The sequence below is a fragment of the Cibotium barometz genome, chromosome 49 (assembly GCF_041138505.1).
Source record: "Cibotium barometz isolate CiBa-2024 chromosome 49, ASM4113850v1, whole genome shotgun sequence".
Taxonomy (NCBI): Eukaryota; Viridiplantae; Streptophyta; class Polypodiopsida; order Cyatheales; family Cibotiaceae; genus Cibotium; species Cibotium barometz.
In genome coordinates, this window is record NC_141094.1 from 1860158 (window position 1) to 1873906 (window position 13749).

Below are 13749 nucleotides of genomic sequence, written 5' to 3' on the forward strand. Positions count from 1 at the left end.
TGTAGATCTTCTTTACTTAAGAAGCAACTAGAATCAAAGAGCATCTTACTGGCTTAGGGAGCAATGTAGATAAATGTCCTAATCCACCTCATGAGGTACATGAAATATTTTTTAAGTATATGCAACAAGCAAGTTCTTCCAGAAATAGTAAATGAAAACTTTATATGATCTCTAATATGAATAATAATGGAATGGTTGTTGAAGAAACCGTAAGCGGTCATGTATCGCATGCATTAGAGAAAAATATGTAATCGCAATGTGATGTGGGGAGATGAATCATATTAGAATGGTTATTGTGAAGAAACTATAAGTGGTCATGTATCATATGCATCATCAGAGGAAAATATGCAGTCGCAATGTGATGTGCAACAAAACCTGGCATGTCAAAGTAAATTGAAAGAAGGTTTTGAGCAGCATTTGAAATGGACTCAAGCCTTTGTAGCTTATGGTATTCCATTCAATGTCATTTATAATCCTTTTCTTCAAGATACATCGATATCAACAGCAAAAGGTGGTTTTACTTTGCTATATTATAAAAAGATACACACAGAATACTTAGATAAAATAAAAAATTCAATGGAGCAAACTGTGAAAAGAGAAGTTTTAGATTATGTGTCCACATATGGATGTACCATTGCAATAGATGGATGGACAAATAATCAAGCAAAGCCTTTGATAAATGTCATGTGCATTCATCCTAGAGGAACTATTTTTTAAGAAGTAATTGACACATCATTGAGAGGAAAAAATATTGATTATACTGAGAAGGTTTATGAATGCTGTTAGTCATAATCTCTACGGGGATGCCCATTTTTTTATTTCGAGATATTTTATTTTTGATGCACCTTTTATTTATATCGTCTACAAGGATTAATTTATTTAATTATTTCGAGATATTTTATTTTTGATGCACCTTTTATTTATATCGTCTACAAGGATTAATTTATTTAATTATATGTGTGTGCTATTATGATATAATCATGATTAATGTGTTTAATTAGTTGTGCATACTGACTAATATAATTTTGGATGTAGGCGATGATTGAGTGGCAGATTATGTTAATTATGGGTGGAACATGTATTGGACCACTATGAGATATTTTGGAAGACATGTGAACACCTTTTATGGTTTCATGTTTAGGTATTAATAATTTTGTAATGCTAAGGCCTCAAACCTTTGTACATACCAATTAGTATTTTATACTTTTAGGAGACCCAAGACTTTATATTTGTAGCTTGCAATATTTTTGTAGAGCTTTTATGCTGAAAAACTCAAAAGCACTCGTGCTTTGTTTTTGGAGTTATCTTTTTGGAAAGCAAGATTTTTCTAATACATATAAATACAGGTGAGTGGTACAAGGGCCACTCTCATCCACCAGGGGAGATTAAACACAATCTTGTGTCGACAATGGTCTCTTCTCTTTTTTTCAATTTAAGGTTTATGATTTTAATTTGTGCAAGTCTTTATTATTATCTAATTTTTGTGCTTGAGAATTAGAGTTTCTTCTAAGTGTCATAAAGGTCCTAACAGTGGTATTAGAGCTTTGGGGACCACTCAAGGAGAAGAATCTTTGAAGAAAAATTAAAAAGCAAAGTTTACGCAATTATTTGAAGCAAAGAAGACCAAATATTTGATTTTTTGGCAAATACTAAAGCTTCAAATAAAGAAGGAATCCTTGCACGGGAAGGCCGAAGAATTGGGACATTATCAGATATATTGTGAAGTGGAAGGGTACAAGTACTTTGGAGAAAGAAATAAGCTCACATAAAAATCCAAAGGATAAAAAAGGCAAGGGTGTAAAAACCTTTGGGCAAAGGATTGAATGGTTTATGTGATTTTTGTGAACCATTGGATGGGGCCTTAGATCAAGGGCTACGGATTTATGTCACCTTCCTCCGAACACCACTCCTGTGCAAGCAAAAACCACCCCTTTTAAGAAAACCACCTTTTGATTCCTTTACCGTCTCCAAAATCCAACCGTGTGGATGGAATGAGCATGGGATTAAAGGTTCATCTCTTATTCTCGGATTTTCTCAAGCTTTTATATCCCAGAAATCCATATTTTTGGGTGAAGAAAGAGTCCCACTAAGCTTTTATAAAAAATAAAAAAATAATAAACTTCCTTTGTTTTCCAGTTATACTGTGTGCGCGCTATGCCGATTGTTCTTCTCCCTTTTTTCTTTTGAACAAAAACCGCAGCCTTTCTCTCCTCACCGATCGTTTTAATTTCTCTCTCCTCCTTTTTTCTTTATAGTCGTCACCCACTTCTCTCTCTCTCACCCGTTGCGTTTCTCATTGACTCTTTATCTTCGCCTAACTGTGTACCACCTTTACCACAAAAGTTTTAAGGCTTTGCATTAAAGCTTTACACTATAAAGATTATATTACAAAGCTTATACACCTTATACTAAAGATTCTCAAGTGCTTACAAGCTTAAAACCCTTTGCTTTTCCACCTTTCAAAAGCTTAAAAGCTTTATCTCAAAGCTTCACACTTTAAACAAAGACTTATAAAAGCTTTAAAACTCTCATACTTACAAGCTTTAAAAAGCCTCAAAACTTCCGCTCTCACCCTCCAAACCTTACAACGATGAGACATCCAAAGGGCAAAATTTCAAATATATTCAACATCAAGGGCATCGAAGTAAGATAAGAATTTTGAACAGTTTTTTTTAAAAGATTTTGTCAAAGAGGATTAAATCAAGGAGATTTTCAAAAGTAACTTTGGAAGCAAAATCAAAGATTTCAAAGGCACTTAGAATTCTCATACATCGGGCTTCTTTGACCGACAACTCAAAGTTTTACACCACTTATACAGACTTTGTGACACTTGAAGTTGGGATTCTTGCTCCACAAAAATTGGGACAACATACGACTTCAACAAATTTGAAGCAAGGACCATAAGTACTTTTCACATGTTTATTTGCTTATCTTAATTGCTACTCTTCACATATTGTTTATTTGCTTATCTTAATTACTACAAATTTTTACAATTTTATTTTTCTTTCTCAATTCCTTATCATGTCAAACCTGCAACCCCCTTCTATTTCCGAGCAACTTCTATCTATTCAAGCTCAAATGAAGAATAAGCTAAGAGGTTAGAATTGGAAGAACTAATCTCTAACAAAAAACAATCTCGAAGTGTTGAATCTGATTTTGACATTAGACGTACCATCAAATAAACTTTCCGTAAAGCAAGCTCAAATGAAGAATAAGCTAAGAGGTTAGAATTGGAAGAACTAATCTCTAACAAAAAACAATCTCGAAGTGTTGAATCTGATTTTGACATTAGACGTACCATCAAATAAACTTTCCGTAAAGTGTTGAATCTGATTTTGACATTAGACGTACCATCAAATAAACTTTCCGTAAAGCAAGCGCAACAAAAGGGAAAGAAAATCAATAGCAAGGCTTTCACATTTCAAAATTTTGATGGTAAAAAGAATGCAAAAATGGTGTTATCGTGGATAAGTCAACTTGATGATTGTTTTTATGGGGAATAATTTTCCGAGAAAGATAAGGCTAAGTGTGTTGCAAATCAATTTGTTGAAACTACGTCATTATGGTGGAATGTAGTCAAGCAAGGACATGAAAGACCAAAAACTTGGAAAGAATTAAAAAAGCACATTAAAATTAATTTCTTGCCACCTCAATATAAAGCAAGAGCATGTCAACAATGGGATATGCTTCATTAGCTTGACAAAGAGATCGTACAGTTATATGTGGACAAATTTTGGCAAGTTCTTATCGAACTCCCAAGCCATTGAAGTAGTGAAATCAAACGATAAAAAACACAAATTCATTATTCTAACCTCATTCTCTTTCCATGACAATCTCTTTACAATTACGAGCAAAAGAATGGAGTACTAAACGATAACAAACCACCTCAAGACTCTCATATTAATAAATTTTTTAAAAAAAATTCCTTTACATAAGTGTTTGACAGATACACACCAATGATACCAAGATGTTGTTTCCAAGATAATAACAATCATGGTGCTCACAAACAACAACAATAAGAAGAGTGATGACGTAAAGAAGAAACAAGATCTTGTACCTCAAGTTGTGACATGCTACAATTGTCAAAAAGGACATGCTACAGCCAATTTCCTAGAGAAGAAGAAGCAGTCTGTTGTTAATATAGAGGATTTGTGAAAATGTTTGCTTATAAAGAACATTATTTGATTGAATTATTGAAAAAGGCTAAAGTTTTTTAGACTGACATGCATGACAAATCTTTTAGTACACTTACCCATGCACTTGTATTAACATTACTTGATTTCCTTAGACCATTCTTTGTAGTAGTAAAACTGATGCTAGTGGACGTGCTATTGGTGTTGTGCTTATGCAAAATAAACATCTGATTGCTTTTGAAAGTATAAAATTGAAACCATATGAACTTACGCATAGTACTTATGATAAAGAATTGATCATTGTTGTTCATGCATTGAAAAATTCGAAACAATATCTTATGGGTTCTGAGTTTATCAACAATGATGAGTAGAAGCTAGAGCCCCCAGTACACGAGCCATATCGACCGCGGCCAATGCTAGTGTGACTCTCTTTCCTTCATGATGCTCGCACCCACACACACACTCTCTCTCTCTCTCTCACACGCACACACACACACACTTTCTTAATTCTCTCTTCCTCTCTTTTAATTCTGTCTCTCTCTATCTCTCTCTCTCTCTCTATTCTCTAGAGAGGGAGAGAGAGAGAATAGAGAGAGAGAGAGAGTAGAGAGAGAGAATAGAGAGATGATGCTCGCACCCTCTCTCTCTCTCTCTCTCTCTCTCTCTCTCTCTCTCACTCTCTCTCTCTCTATTCTCTAGAGAGAGAGAGAGAGAGAGCTCTCTGGCTCCCGGTCTCGGGTCTTTTTAAAAGAACTTTAGGAGACACTTCTCTTGCTATTGTAAAAATGAGATTTATGCAAACAAATGCCCGAACCAAAATATGTAATTGCTATGGGAGTTTGCACCATTACAAGAGGCATGTTTAGTACAGATTCCTATAGTACTGTTCGTGAGGTAGACAAATTAAGTCCCGAGGTAATTGTGCACTGTTGGATCTGCCCGATCTAACAGCCCTTTCTCGTCTACATGGCCCAAGGCCACTTGGCAAGCACTTTTTGCTCACTTTTTGTGCGCCTAGTTGATTACGTATAATATACACCCTTGATCTTGACTTACGTCGGCGGATGGTGTATACGTATCCTTGGAAGCCAAGTTATTCTGGTCTCGGGAAGAAAAAAATGAGGATAAGGGAAACTGGGATTCGATATGGGTATAACAAACATCTGAAGCATAACTGCATACTCACACATGCAGATTCCAAGCTCCTCGACCAGGTAGGGAACAGGACCTTTCTACATGTCTGGTAGAAAGGCCACGGGTCGACCATGAACCCCCATTTACTTTATTCTCTCTCTCTCTCTCTCTCTCTCTCTCTCTCTCTCTCTCTCTCTCTCTCTCTCTCTCACTAAACCACCACTCTCTCTATACCACCACTCTCTCTTTTAAAAAAGGAGATGAGAGAGAGAGAGAGAGAGAGAGAGAGAGAGAGAGAGAGAGAGAGAGAGAGAGAGAGAGAGACGGTGGCCTTAAGTGAGAGGAGGGCCGTCTTACTAAGGGCGAAGGTGAGGGGGCCACCCTCTCTCTCTCAGGATAGAGAGGGTGAGTAAAGAGAAGGATAGAGAGAGTGAGATAAGGAGGGCAAAGAGAGTTAGTAAAGAGTAGAAGGATAGAGAGAGTGGGATAGGGAGGATAGAGAGTGAGCAAAGAGATGGATAGAGACAGAGAGAAGGATATAAAGAGCGAGAGAGAGAGAGAATAAAGATAAGAGGTAAGACAAGGATTGAGAGAGAGAGAGAGAGAGAGAGAGAGAGAGAGAGAGAGAGAGAGAGAGGGATGGTAGATACAGAGAGTGAGCAAGAGATAGATACAGAGAAAGAAGAGCAACAAAAAGACTTGAATGTCATTTAGAGAGAGGAGAGGAGAGGAAGGGATGACGATATCAGATAGAGAGAGAGAAAGGAAGGAGCAAGGTTAGTGGTGGAGGGGGCTAGGCTAGGTAGGCTGGGCTGGGCTGGGCAATGGTGAGCGGAGATGGTGGTGGCAATAGTTAGAGAGAGATTGTTCAAGTAGAGAGAGAGGGCAGCCAAGAAAAGCTCCCTCCACTAAGCTCCCTTGGTGACCATCCCCCCTCGCTTGCTCCACAAGCTTTCTTTTGCAAAAATAAAATATCTGAAAAATCTCATTCTCGTGACATTTTCTATTGCTCTCTCTCTACAATGAAGGTCGTCATCCTCATCTTCAATCCTCCTTAGCCATGTGATTTCTCAACATGGTATTAGAGCCTACTGGGCTAGCTAGTAAGGCATGAGATAGATTTGCATTAGTAGGTTTGCTTCATCTTGCAAATTAGTGCATTTTCACTAATCTTATCCACTAGTCCCTTTCTCCCTCCTAGATAACTAGAGCTTGGAGTTACTAGTGCTCCTTACACACTCGATCATTTGCCACAAAACTTTGTGGGCATCTAGGGCACATCAAGGTGCTGCTAACCCTCAGAGGAATTGATTCAATTTGCATTGTCCTGCTCAGAAACTGTGCCACCACGTTGACAACAAAATTGGTTCATTCATTGCGTGCAAAATAAATTAGCCTAATTCCTTTGAGAGGTGTTTGGAGCATAGTATGAACATTTTGCACATCAAATATTAGCTTGACACAGTACATGCTGCAATAATAGAAAATACATGTTTCATACATGTGTGGAAACTTGACCCACTGCCTGATTTTGACCCTTTCGACCATCTTTATAAACTAAAGCCATTTCTATAGCTTTGGATAGAGTTTGACACTTGTCACGCACTAATGGTCAAATTTATCATTTAACCCCAATAAAATTTGTGGAATTTTCATAAGCACCTCTTGATACTTGTTAGCATACTCTTGAACTGTAAGATTATTTTGAGAGATAAACAACTAAGTGTCAAGGGCTTTTCTGTACTCATCTGGTGGCATAAAATTCTAAATAAACATATCCTTAAATTCCTCCCAAGTATTCGGGATTGCCTTGTCCTTTTGATTTTTCCTCTACCAATGAGATGAGCCACATCTTGTAAATTATATGCAACGTACTGGATTCTAATGTGCTCTTCTATGATATCACATAAAGTAAAGCATTGTTCCCACTTAGAAAGCCACTAATCTACTGCATTAGCAGTGCGAGAAGGTAAAGTGCTAGTGTACTTTGGTAGTTTCAAATCCTTTAATGCCAGTTTTAGCTTTAATCCCTTTTCCGAAATACCCTCACGATTACCCAAGGGATGGGTATCTGAAGTCGGCAGACTGAGGTACTATAGGTGTTATCATAATATGGATATCATTCATAAATAAATTCATTTGTTCCTGCAAATCATGAATTTATTAGTGATTCTAGTGATTGTGGGGCAAATTGATCGGATTCCATTTTTTACCAATAATATGCAAGAAGCACCAAACGAAAAAAAATAAAAGAAGAAGGGATAAGTGAGCCCCCCTGGTCGTATGGTTGTTAAAGCAGATGAAGACAGAAGCTATGTAGAGCGACTACTTCATAGATCGTGCCAAGTGCTTCAAGAAATGGACCACCAGAAGGAGAAATTTTTGCGAGATACACCGTGCACAAACTCCCTCTAAAAACCTTAGGGCTTTGCTTTTTTATATATATAAGCTTTTTTTGGCAACTTCGTTTCTTTCTCTTTTTTTTTCTCTGTTTTTTACGGTGGCCAATGGCAATGTGACGGCTTGCATTGTGCGCTATAGTAGTGCCGCCATGGCGAAGAAGGCTTGGTAAAGCACCTAACAAAAGTGCTTGTAGCTTAGCTTAGCCACAACACCTGTAGGCAACAACGATGACAGCAGCAGACACATCAATGACAATAACGATAACAATAGGCAACGATAAAAACATACGGCTACAAACAAGAATCTCCATAACCTTGCAAGCTCAAGCTTGCTCAAGCCTTCCCCCATATCCAAGAATGAATCCTTGAGCTCTGATAGAAAACGTTAGGCTTCCATGCAAGAAACTCGTGAGAGAGAATAAGAAGAACTCGAGAGTGGCAAAAATAAACCTAGCTTGGCATTCCTTGTTTAACCACCCAACCATTATATATACCAATGACCCTTGGGCATCTAGTGTGTACCTTACTAGCCACACACCATACTCACGCGCCCCCCTGTGTCCCCATTGGTACCCCCATGCTACACATCACTGGGTCTTTGGCCTACAATCGTCACCCACGAATGTTACCCGTTCACACTTATTATTATAAGCGATGATGTGCAATAGTATGCCGCCATTGATTTTCCCATGCAACGCTCACATGTCTCACACATTACTAGCTTGTAAATTTCGCATATCAGTGTGTACGTCCCATGTGTTGCCACATGTAATGGTCGTACCATTTGCCATGTATCTATCTAATGATTGAAGAAGAGTCTATTCTTTCCTTTATACGAAACAAATTATATAATGTCCTTATCTTTTGTATCATCCTCGATATTCATTTTTCCACTATTGCCATTCATACCATCCTTAATATTCCAATAGTTGTATTTTGTATCATCCTTGATATTCATTCTGCCACCATTTCCATTCGTATTGTCCTTTATATTCTAATGATTGTATTATTCTACAAAATATGGAAGAAAAGGTATTGCAGAACCACATGAAAAACCAAAAAATTAATTATTGTCATTTTTGTTACCAACCATGCTCGGCATAAGCTTAAAGGATAAAAGTTGCTTAAAGGATAAAAGTTGCTTATCCCATAACTAGGTGATGCCTCCAACTCACATTTCACCAACTCAACTAGCAATCTAGGAATCAATATCTCCATTGGCAATCTTACCATCATTACCCCACCATTTTCTTATGTACTTGTACTGTGTTAGTGCATCATCTTAATGCATGATACCATCTTCTACATAGAATCTTATGCTAATCTTGAAAAAGCCTTGACAATGTACTATGTTATGTGTATGTGTAGGCTTTGCTCCTAATGAAAGAGACATGAATGCTCCCTACCCTCCATCCTATTGTCGAGACCATTGTTTTACTGCCCTTCAGTCTCCACCACCTCATTAGGCCATGAAGCTAAACAAATCTGGTGCTAGAAATCCCTTGCTCTCTACCACCTCATTTAGCATTCTCCAAAATAGAACTTATGTAGATGCATTCTCTTCCTTCCTCTCTACCACCTCATTTAGCATTCTCCAAAATAGAACTTATGTAGATGCATTCTCTTCCTTCCTCTCTACCACCTCATTTAGCATTCTCCAAAATAGAACTATGTAGATGCATTCTCTTCCTTCCTCTCTACCACCTCATTTAGCATTCTCCAGAATAGAACTTGTGTACCTATATTCTCCTCCTTTATCTCACATGTTGCTAATGTCATGAGCTCCTACACACACTGCATCTCCAAATAGTATTAGTGTTTTCTTAACATTAACATTGACACCACTGGTAGTAGTAATCTCTTATGCCCCTAACCTAGGATCGTACATATGTGCAGCCATAGTGGTCTAGCCTTGAACTCTTCGCACGTGATCAAAGGAAATCCATGCCCTCTTCAAATCTTTGCCAATTCGCCACATCTAGTTATCTACTCTAGAAGTAAGCTCGGTTGATAACATTGTTCGCGTTCCTCACCTGCTTGCCCTAGAAAATAGCTACTACCATGAAAGAACTCATAGACCTATGCATTGCTTTCTTTAACTCTTTTATACTTGACTTTGGTCCATGTGCATGCCCACCTTGCTTTGACGTCAAACCTGTAAGGTAAATTTTTATTAGTAAATTGCAACTCTAAAGAAAATATATAATCCCCTTAGATACTTTAAGAAAACAATGTGGGCTTAGCAAAGACTATGATAAGTTTTGAACATCTATCCAAACTTGAGAAAACTTCCCAAACTTTTAAGACCTTATAGCCCTTTTGATCAGTGAGAGGAGATAAATGTTGGGAGTAAATCAGCTTTTGAAAATACGCAGGAGCAAGCCTTCTAGGGCATCCCCCACATATAACAACCATCCAACTATACTAGTCTCACTGCTCACCAATGGTTCTATAACACTCTCAAACTAGAAACCACTCTATCAACACTACTATATGATCATGGCTATGCTACTTAGAGCTTCTTTGAACTCTATCATTGGATTTTTTCCCAACAAAAGGCTATCAAGTGAGTCTCAAAGCTTAATCTTGCCTCAAACACTTGATCACGACCAGAACAAGCGTACAAACACTTGATCACTACAGAACAAGCATACAACCAACCAAAAGGGTCAACCTCTGTATATGAGCCTTGGTGTCCCATACCACCAAGACCACAATGACCTTCATGAACACTTGACGTCCCATACCATAAAATGAGCATGAAGCTCATTGTGACACATAAGTAGATTCTTTTCCTCTCCTTAAGAAATAGCTACAAAATCTCCAGCATATGGATGACTATACACCCAAGCCTATGGGTGTTTGCAACTAGACAAACTATGTAACATCGTATATGATGCACAGTTTGTTCGAAAGTTCAACATGGCTATAATTTTAAGAACTAGCTCAAGTTCCACAGCCTCAAATACTCAATCTAGAGTATTTGTGAGGACAATACAATGAGGTCTCAATGGCCCACTACATAAGCTAGTAATCGAGCCAATCTATGAAGATCTTTAAGACTAGCCACACAAGATAGCTTTAGATCAAGACCTCTCCAAGGCACTCCATCCTATCAGACAAAAGGAGCAATGACATACTCCAAAGGTAGGTAGAGCAGCTGCTTCGTACTCTATTATAAGTCACGTCGAACATAACATCATCAACACCTAGGTTCTTCTATGTTCGGTAAACTCCATACTCAAAGATCACTATGGACCTCACTCTAAGATTACTATGAATCTTATAATCAATTGATCTCTATGTACCTCATTCTAACATTAACTATGAATCTTATAATCAATTGATCTCTATGTACCTCATTCTAACATTATCCAAAACACGAAAGAGGATCTTCAAGGAATGAAACTCAAAGATAACTATGGAACTCACTCTAAGATTACAATGAATCTTAGAATCAGTTGATCTCTATTCTATGGACCTTATTCTAAGATTATCCAAACCTTAGAAAGAACATGAAAGAGGATCTTCAAGAAATGAAACTAATTGCTTTCCTCTCTTGTAAAACTTGGAGCAGTCCAATGAAACAAAATCGGACTAATACATCTTGTCGCTATGGACAAGATTGACCCCAGTCTGACCCAGTCAATTAAACAACACTACGTGTTGGTCAATCACAATCTTTATTGGTGATATTGTAGGTCTCTATCTTCTCATCATTCATTCATAGTGAATGATAATCACTCACAATCCTATGCGAGTTGGGCTAGAGTTTAGGTCAAAGTCCTTGCCGAGAGAACCCATCTCACTGGTGACCTTAACTAAGGTACCACAATAGGCACTTTCAATGGCCAACTTGAAAAAGAACGTAAAAGTTTAAAATTCAAAAAATAAGAATTAGAAACCTACGCACTATAAGTCGAACATGACCAATCCACTCTCAAGGAACCATTGTGTGCGCAACTAGGGAGATTTTCATCCCCTGTTGGAGGGAGTACATCTCTAACAAAAAAAAAAGAGAGATAAAAACATAAAAAGACAAGGAACAACCCAGCCTAGTAGCTCCTTGTTCGCTTTCGGAGTATACTTGCCCACCGCCAAGCCACAATAACTTTGTACTACGGTACTCGGCCATGTATCCACGTTACAATGTCATCCATCTCCATGCACACAACATGAGATGACCTTCCAAAGCGCAGCACAAGCACTTTGTCGCATATTACCTTGTCTACCTCTTCCTTTCGTGTCAAGTGGGGTAGTAGATAGCTCATCATATAACCTCTATGAAAGAGGCCCAAATTTTTTTGGAGAGGCTCTTGAAGGTGCCAAAAATCCTGATGGCTAGGACGGTAGATGGAGCTCCTCACGAGCGCCCAGCTCAGCCACCTTTTGCCTATGCAGCATCGCTACTGCCGCCTTTAGTTCAGCCACCTATCGCTTATGCAGCACCGTTGCGACTAGTTGCCGCCAAGTGCTGCCGCTTACTGAAGGTGTCAACTGCTAATTTGGTTACTGCTCAGCTCTAGTCCGCGCCGCGTCCACCTATTGAAGCTGTTGGTTTGTTGCTCAGCCTAAAGCGTCGCTTAATCATCTATTGACGGCTTCCTCATTGCGACGGCCATGTCTGATGATGTATTATCGATGACTCCGGCATGTTAGCGTGCCGCTCTGATATTGTGCACATACATTGCCCATACTATGGTTGACTGTCTTGTAAGCTCTATTGGCCATTGATGATTTGCTACTTGGCCTGCTGCTTGTCGACTAGCTCTTCCAAGGCAGTAGTAGTAGTAGTGGCGGTGGTAGTAGAAGTGGTAGGTGGTGCAAGTTTCCTTTCTCAACCCCCTTCCCCTCCTGTCAAGGCTTATACTCTCACATAGCACCTCCTTTTTTCTCCACTTTATCCTCTTCCACACAAAGGCAGGCAGATAGGTAGAGCACAATGAGAGATAAAAAGAACAATTGACAAACAAAGATAAGATGAGACTTATCTCTTCTGGAGCTCGATCATGCATGAGAAAGAGAAAGGGAGATGCACACATGTGGAGAGAGAGAGAGAGAGAGAGAGAGAGAGAGAGAGAAGACTATGTTGGCTCTAATATCAATGTTAGGTCGCCATAGCCGAGAAGGCCTTGGAGCTCTAGTCACCACCAAGCCATAGATAAGAGTGTGGATAACTCCACACTCTTGGGCACTTATAGGGGCTTGCCTGCCCATAAGCCTGCTCGACCACTCAATTGCTCCGACTTGGGCACCCTAACCCCTAGACCCCAGTTGTACCCGTTGTCTGCACTTCGGCATTTGGGCTCCACATCTGATCAAGCTCCCCATGCACCGTTATAGGCTACGTGACAAGTAGCCTCTAATTATCTCCTTTGGTCTCACGTTGTTTTACAAAGCAATGGAAGTAGGGTTTACAAAGGCATCTTGAGTACCTTACACACTGCCCTTGCCCTTGTAAAGTCCATGCCAATTTTGGTTCTCGAAATTATCTACGAAGTCGCGGGGTAATACCTCCCCTTATGGAGGAGCATCATCAAAAAGTAGCCCCAAGAGTTACACTAAGCTTGTTTTGTTTGCAGACATAATTGTCTGTATAAACATATGCTCAGTTGAACAAGTAACATATTTCTAGGCAAACTGTATTCTTAAGGTTGCCTTGCTTGTACATAGCATAAATCTAGTGGCCTCTAGTTATCTCCTTTGGTCTTGCATTATACTTACAAAGTTGTAGGGTTTATGGAGGTTCTTCATGTAATAACTAACCATACCCTCAAAGGTGTGTATGCAAACATTCCTTAAAGCATGATAACATTACAAGCCCACCACTAGAAGGGCTTGTGAATACCCCACTCTTTTAAGTGTTTTGCCAACTGACACACAAGATATGTGGACATTAGGTACACCATCTAAAAGTGCAGATGGTGCAAACTTCCACCCCGCTTGTGTGAGAGAAGGAACAAAGCATATAAGCATATCTTCCTCATGAGCATGCATACAAGCACGACCAACTATCCGAGACCACGAGAAGGCCTCCATGGGCATAGGAGAAGGAGGTGTGGAAGGAACAAACAATGTGG